This window comes from Centruroides vittatus, unplaced genomic scaffold (genome assembly GCF_030686945.1).
Source record: "Centruroides vittatus isolate TY-2023 unplaced genomic scaffold, ASM3068694v2 contig_120, whole genome shotgun sequence".
Taxonomy (NCBI): Eukaryota; Metazoa; Arthropoda; class Arachnida; order Scorpiones; family Buthidae; genus Centruroides; species Centruroides vittatus.
This window is the reverse complement of record NW_027120768.1, coordinates 2,335,168-2,343,978: the sequence shown is the minus strand read 5'-3', so window position 1 is coordinate 2,343,978 and position 8,811 is coordinate 2,335,168. Positions and strand designations below refer to the sequence as shown.

The window sequence follows — 8,811 nt, the reverse complement described above, 5'->3', positions numbered from 1 at the left end:
AACTGTCAATGGGTAACTAGCAATTTTACATTCACGAGCAAAAAGTTGTAAAGAGCCCCTAATACTTAGGGCCTAACCTCTCCACATTCATAACGTTTAGAAATTTAAACAAAATTTTTAAAAAAACATTGTCCAGGGATTCTTACGTCGTCGAGCCTTAAGTGTCGCTTAATAACAGTTACACCACTGAACACAGTGTTAGTTTGCGCGCTTACAAAAAAAAGAAAAAAAAGTGAAATTAATTTACCTTTTTAATAATTAAAAAAAATAATGTAAAAAATCTGAAAAATATTGTGAATTAATTAATTAATAACGTATTTTAATAAATGTAAACTAAGCAATGATGTCGCCATCTAGTTTCTAAGATCTTAATTATTTAATTCAACATTCGTAAAAGATATGGTCATTTAGTCGAAAATATTTCAGTTTTTTACGATGGGTTTCAACTGGGGAAACGTTGCATTTCGCTAATGTGTCGGCATTAAATTAAAGATAATTTTCCTTATATTTCTGGAATATTTTACGATATAATTACTCAAATTCCTCTTTCCTTTTTACTTTCTAAATTTTCCTTAATTGTCTTTTAGGAATTCGAAGGAATTCACATTTCCCACATTTTTTCGCCTATTCTGGAGCATTGTTTAAATCTATAAAAGGAAACAAGAATTGACATTCCAATAAACTTTTGTGGTAAATTTGTTTAACTTGAATATTTTTTTTTTTTTTAAATAATTATTTCGATTATTTAAATAACTTTTAATCATGCAATTTAAATCTGAAACAAATTAAATGTAAAAATTAAAAAAATTAGCGTGATTAAATTTCTTTTCTAGAATATTTTACTCTTTAATGAATAAACACAGCTGTATTTTCTTTCCCTATGAGTACTCGGAAGGCTTTTTTATATAATCATGCTCATTGTAGGTTCGGCCGGGCCCACAATGGGGAGGGTGGGTGATGAAGGCAGAAGGACATGAAAAATTTCCTGGGGTGACTCGCCCTAACTCGGTCCAGAGTATCCCATAGCCATGGGTTAATGCCTTAACTGGTTTGGTTATTTTACTTTTACTTTGTATACAGTAAAACTTTACAGTACTATCAGTCAACGGTTTTACATGTACAGTACTGTAAAACTGTACTGCAACTTGTAAAAGTAAAAGTAACTAAAAGTGAAAGTAGCAAAAGCAAAAGTAAAGTTACTAAAGTTACTAAAGGTACTGTACCTATAAAACTAGTAAAAGTAACTTCGTAGAAGTTACTTTTACTAGTTTTATAGGTTGAAGTTTTGTTGCTACTTTTACTAGTAACTTTTACTTTCACTGTCTTCAGCTTTCTTTACTTTCAATTTTCCTAATTTTAATTTTAGTTACTTTTACTGCACTTGCAATAGTTTTACTGCACATAAACAGCGTAAGTATACTGTACGGTGTTACTGTATATATTAGGATTTATATACCCTTACAGTATGTACAGTACAGTGCCTACAGTGTGCATACAGTTTTACTACAGTTACAAACCGTATTTGTCAAAGTACAGTATACAGTTAACGTATTTAAGTTTCTAATGTTTTTTTTTTCAATAAAATTTGCCTAATAAAAATATTAGTAACTAACTCAGATAATGTGGAAGGATTTTTGTATACTTTGAAAGGTTTAAAGTGAAGTTTCTTTGATAAAATTAGTGAATAAATAAATTTTAGAGTAAAGTTTGCTACTAAACTAAGAAAAACTTGGTGAAGTTGGCACTGGAAACTCCATTAATATGAAGATGTAAGTCTCTTTATAGAAAGTAAGAATGTTATCAATTACTCGTGTAAGTAGTTAAAGGGGGTATATTTTTATTGCATTATGTTAATTTAACAGAAAAATTATAAAAAAATTAATAAATAAAAATATTTAATATCTTCTAGAAAAAAGCTAGAACTAGTAGAAAAATGAGAAAGATGACAACGTTGTTGTTGAAATTTCCAGGCATTCTTTCTTCGTTTCATTCCTAATAATTGCTACCATTACCTTTAAGTCTTCAGATTGGTTCGGGACATATCTCCCGAACCAATAGTCCGATTATTGTGAGAATTTCTAGAAAAATTTCCCCCTAACATGCGAATGCGAAATGCACTCTGCGAAATTTCAGAAATTTTGAAGAAAAGACAAGAATTATTAAGCTTCAAAGTGGGTGGAAAGAATCGTGCCCCCACACTAACATCCATACATAAATTACAGAAAAAATAAAACCCAACTATTTTTCATTTCTCGACGTTTTAAGGTCGACTGAGTCGAAAAATGTAAAAATTTTTTGGGGGGTCATTTTTTTCACAGATCGCCATACTTTCCCTCCGTTAAATATAAGAGCGAGGAAGGTAAAAATGAAATATTAAAAAAAAAAGAAACACAATTTTTTCGACAACTTTATTAAGCATTATTTCAAATTTTACTCTTTTATATATTTATATATATATATTTATATTTATATCGATATATACAATATCATGTAAATAACACAACTAGACTTAATAGAACAAAAAAAAAAAGAATTATAATGTAGGGTCTATTAATTATTGCGGAAGTAAACCAGGAAGTAAATTAATTCCGAGGACTTCATATTCTAATTTTTTATGTATTTTTTTTTCTTTTTTTTAAATTCCATACACACTCCTAATTGTCCTATTGCTGTTTCTATCAATGTGAGAGCTAATGGACGGAATATGAAACTGCCTTTGTTAGCAGAAGTGTTTATCTCACATCGAAAGAAATGTTTATCAAGGATTGTCAACATGATTCTTTATCATTCAATGATTTATGAGCTATTATTTTTCCCTTTGTTTTGTTTTTTTTTTATTCTTTATAAACACCAATAACATGCTAATCACAAGAGGTAGACTTTGGGAAAGAAAACAGAAAAGTTTGAATAAATTTATGAACATTTCTTGAACTTTTTTAATGTTTTTTTGCTCTCGAACAATTGTTCTTACCAATTGACAAGATATATTTTTAAAAGAAAGAAATTAGATGAGGTTTCTAACAAGGCATTTGCATTAGACAAACACTAATGCATAGATACATACTTCTTTGGTTTATTCCAATTTATCCAGTGGTTCTAAATTTGTATATATATATATAGATATCTTTTTTGTTTGTCCTTAAGAAGTGTTGATTGTCTTCTCTTTGATACTTATAACTGAGACATAACCAGGCCCAACGGGGCGGAGTAATTTTACAGCAACTAGAAATTCCCTGGTATGTTCGTAATTCGCGTAGGATAATGACTAATAATGGATTTTATATAAGCTTACATGCGTAAAAGGTTGAGGCCCACATTGCGTTGCAAAAGGGGGGCCACCTAGCTACAAGAGATCGATCAATCAGTAAACATTTCCAAAAGAAAAAATTGAGGCCTCTCTTCAAATTATACGAGGCTACTTCAAAATTTATCTTGCTGTTAATGTCTTGTTTTATTCCCTTTTCTTTCAAAGAGATGCATTTATATCTTACTATATTTGGTCTATATTTTATATATATATATATATTTTCCCATACTATGTACAAAAAACTCGCGAGAACAGCTTAACATCGTAGGGTAAATTTGCATAGACATGGCACACATCACAGTCACAAAAAGATTACAAAGGGAATAAAAGCCGCTTGTATTTTTTTTTCTCAAAAGTATAATTTTAAATTGCTCATTCTGGTCCACGAAGAGGGATGTGATATGTTGTTTTTTTATTTGGGAGGCATACCATCCAGGCATCCATTGCAAGGAAGGTCACTTCAGTAAAAGTGTTCGACATCAACCAAAAGAAAAAAGAAGGGAGTAAAAAACAAGGAATGCTCTTCCAAATTCTTCTAAACTCTAATAATCCTTACTTAGAATATTTTCTTAAAGAAAAAAAAAACAAATAAAAAGGATGATAATTGAAAATATGAAGATCAAAAACAAAACGCACATATTTTCTGGATGATAATTTTTTGGACTGTACATAAATAACGATGCTTACAATGTTCGAAAATTTCCAAAAAGATGACTAAACTATGATGAATCATTCCCTTGACATCTGTAAAGGAAAAAGAAGAGAAAAAAAAAGAAAAATAAGTTATATATAAAAATAAATTATACCACAATCAAATTATGCCATCAAGTAGCGAAATTTGAAACTTTGGTTTGAATTTATTGAAAAAGAAAACCCCCTCTAAAATTTCTTTTCCAAGTTCGAAATGTTTTTGTCGAATGGGAATAAATAAATTTTGATTACCCATCTTGAATCAATAAATCTTGTGCTATATATAACATTGTTACAGGTTAAATTTTTTATTAAAGGTTTCCAGTTTCAAGATTCTAAAAATAATATATATATATATATATATTTCTATCCTACCCCTCAAAATAATGTTTTATTAAAATTATAAAAAATTCGATCCAAAGTAGATATTTTTATTTCGTTAATTTAATAATATTGATAAGCATAAAATAAGGAAAAAATTTGATAATTATACATATATATATATATATATATATAAGAATTTAATTTTTAAAGATTTTGTAAAAAACAAGCGGTTAGTAAGTAAATTATTACACGTATTTTACGTACTACCTGCGTTATATGTCATGCAATATTAAATAATATAACGCCCATGGACTATGAACTGTTCTCTTGGGACTAAATTATGTATTTCATCTACTAATTAAACGATAGTTAAATTAACTCGTGGTGTGGGTTAACCTCCGTTCACACAAGGGAAACTTTATAACTGGTGTTAATTTAAGCCCCGTTCACACTATTTTCTGACAACTTTCAATCGTTTAATCATCAGGAGGTGAGTACGAGAAACAAGCAGCTAACTAACCAAACCAAATCATTCGTTTCATATGAAACGGATTATGCCATTGGTTTGCTTACTTAATTGCATGTTTTTTTTGAAATCACCTCCACGTGATCATCTCGACTCCCTCCCATCACATGATTGATTAAACGATTTAGTTGCGAGAAAATTGTTCATATTTATTCTATTTTTATTTAATTATTGAAATCAAATTTTTTCCGTGCACTTACCTCACCCATTTTGTTCTTTGCGTATTCAATTCGTACGCCTCCCCTATCCGAAGAGAAGAGTACATAGCCTTGAAGTGCGTTTAAAGCATGCATCGCTAATCGGATGTCCTGACAACAAAGAGCATGGCAAATGACTCGCTGACTACATGATACACACATTACATTGAACACACACATTGAAGTACTATGTGTTTAACTTACCTGATACTCTACAAATGCAACCGGTGCACCACCCTTGTTGTGCATTCTTAAACGACAGAAGCCTGGAAAGCTGTAACGATACAGTTATACATAAATCAAAATTTGGCACAAAATTAGAAGTATTTTGCATGCAAATTGTTGAAAATTTTGCATATGAGATTATATAAAATTTATAACAGAGTGCATTATATTTAAATGGTATCTAATCAGTTACAAATTTATTATATATATATATTAATCTGTCAGTCTCTCTAGAAATTATTAATATGAAGTCTCTGTATATTGCTTATATATTGTATTCCACTTTTCCACAAGCCCACCAATGGACACCACTGAACACTAATAGTTGGTTGCGGGTTCGCTCCTCATCAAAGGCTAGCCATGGGAGTTTTCTAGTTTTATTCACGTGTCTAATACCTCAATAGGGCCAATTTCCCACAAAAAGTCCTGGCAGGAATAACCCCTTGGCAGATTGCTCATGTGTTGAGTCGCTTTATGTTATCTATCCTACAAGCCTATACTTGTGTATACACAGAATTTCTCTATATATTCGAAGCACAATGTATTTCTATGAATATATGATCTATATTAATATAGTTTTTATATAAACTAATTGGCCAGGTGACTGAAATTGTGTGAACACCAGCTCTTTCGCTTAAGAATACCATTCTGAGGGATCCGAGTTCGAATCCAAACCGAATTTTAAAAAATCTCATGGGTATTGTGGCCTTGATATATTGGGATCCATCTTTACTATACAACAACATATTAAGGGCGTGATTAAACCTGTAATGGGCCTGTTACTAAGGGCCGCTTGCAACCCTTCTCACTTTTTTTACATAAATGATTTGTGAAATGAATTGTTTTAAGACAGGATTGTTATTTTGTTTCCAAGATCCTAGCCCGAGAGAACTTGCAAAATCATTAAATTGGACCTAAACAGATAAAGGTAATATATAAAGGTTACGCTATGTCTAAGTACTATTCAGGCCCACTACTGGCGGAGTGGATAAAACCACTGAACACTGGCAATTAGTCGCGGGTTTTTGACCGACTACGTGGATTTCTTCACATGTCAAATACCTAAATAGGGGTCAGCTTCCTATAAAAAGCCTTTCCAGGTGGCACCCCGTTGGTAATTGCTTATGTATTGTGTTACCTTCTTCCACCAACTAACCTCTACTTATAGACTTAAAAAGTGCAGTATATTGCATGAAAATAAGTAATTTGCAATACCTTATACAGGCACATGGCACTTACCTTCCAAAGAGATCCTTTAGTTCTTGTTCGGAGACAAACTGACCCAAATTTGCGACGAAGAGGGTCGAGCAGGGTACGGTGTTCGACGAAGAAGACGTGGAGCCAACCGGACTGGGCATTGTGGGACTGGTGACCAGATGGGGCGGTGGTATTGTTGCATGAATAGTGGCACTACTGCCAGTGCAGCATGAGAGAGAGGATGAGGTACTGTGAGTGGCGGCTAAGAAAAAAACCACCAATGTCGTTAGATAATTCTCGTGGTGATACTGCAGTTTGGGCGGAGTCGAGGCCGCCCAAATTTGCTTTAATTTTAAAAATTTGGGCGGAGCAACAACACTCAGCAGCTCTAGTCGTTGGCAATCATTCTCCCTCCCCCACTTTCAAGTCCTGAATTTGGGCGGAGCTCATTTCAATTATTTTATATTTATAAATTATAATTAATTCCACCATTCTTTAAAAGAAAAATTAGGATATTCATTTAATTGTGCATCAGCAGAATCCGCCCAAATTTGCAACATCAATCAAGAAAAACATCTTTAAAAAAATTATTAAAAGTGAATAATTCACCAAAATAGTAAATAAAATTAAGAAAACTGCTTTAAAATCTTTCGACTTGGTTACAAAATTAAGGATTTAATTTGTAATTCGAGCCTAGAACCCTTTATAAGTCATATTAGCATCATTTAGAGGCAGGAAATGAACAAATTTATCAAAGGAATGGTTGTAATTATCTGACAAATTACAGCCAACACAAAATGGCTTCAGTAAATTATTATACACATTCTTCGACGTTAAAACGTGTTGAGTTATTACACATTTACACAAGGATACTTCAGTGATACGTACTTTTAAAGGCACCTCCGTCTGATGCTTTTCTTTCGAGGAAAGAAAGATGTTTAAGAGCAAGCGCATGCGTGTGCGTGTACAAATGTATACAACTTCCCCCCTCCTCTTCCTGTGCTATTTTCACGAAGAACCGTACAGTTTGAAGTATTTTTTGAGCGTATGCCTTACTCGATTTTTATTCGTTTTAGTAAGATACTTTGTACAAGACGTATGCCCCTCTTGGGAGTGGAAATAAATATAAGCACTTGGGCCTTCATGGATAATTAAGCATAGTCAAGCTTTTCGCAACTTCAATTCTCTCTGGATACATAGTGATTGAGCTTTTTCTTCTTCTAAGATAAATATAAATATATACATATATATATATATATATATATATATATATATATATATAAATGTCCTTCATCAACGAGTTAATCACTCCTATAATATATGATGATGTTAATAATAGGTTATTTATAAAGATTAATTGTTTTGAAAGTAATTTTCGGGTTTTGTAGTACATCTTAATCGATCTTGCATTATGTTGTCCATCATTTTGTGAAGAAAAATAATGTAAAATTGATCTTAGGTGCTCCTTGATGTTATATTTTAACTGTTAAACAGGTAAAACAATTAGTTAAAAATAGGTGAAATATATACTGTTTTTCGTTTCTTATTGTAAAAAGTTCTATTCTTTAGCACTTTATAGGTTCAAAATTTGCAATTTTCTTTAAAATATTTGAGTTTTAACTTCTATTTTTCATTATTCTTATATTAATTTAACATTTTCTTTCTACTCAAAAGAGGTTTAAAAATGTACAAGAGAGGTGTTAACTGTACACAAAAACTACGTCCATATAAAATAAATAAAAATAAAATCTTCGCATTTTTAACTTTAAAATTAAATAAAAATAGTTTAGAATTTTAATTTTTAATCATTATTAACTAGTAATTATCATTTATTAATTTATTTAATATTTTCTTTTCGACGTCCCAACAAGTTAAAATAAAGAAAACATGTTTTTAATTAATTAGACACAGGAACATTCCCTTGATTTATATAAATAATAAATTCTTATAAAATTATATATTAAATTCTAAAAATTAACAAGAAATCTTTTCATTTTCCCAGTTTTAATATTAATAATTTCTTTGTTTTACTTCATAAAATTCTTATCTTTATCTCTCTCTTTCCCTCTCTCTATATATATATATATATATATAAATGTTTACAAATTATAGAGGAAAAAATACTGTATTTTAGACTTATATAATGATTTATTTAAATAAATTTCTTGATAAATTCACAAATAGATTGCGTAAAATGCAAATTTTATAAATGATACCTGACAGACAGTTATGGTTACAATGACAGAGGAGAAGTTACTCGAACATTTTATGGTGAAGGAGGAAGTTATCATTTTGCAGAATTGCGTGCTTTCAGAAGTTTCACTAACAATGACATAATGCCACGC

At 30.8% G+C, this 8,811-nt stretch overlaps 1 pseudogene; it reads right to left on the bottom strand.

Annotated features, from left to right (window-relative positions):
• Positions 1–2,908: 2,908 nt before the first annotated feature.
• The window catches only part of LOC136984954 (protein couch potato-like), a 96,260-nt pseudogene continuing 90,357 nt past the window's right edge, over positions 2,909–8,811 (bottom strand).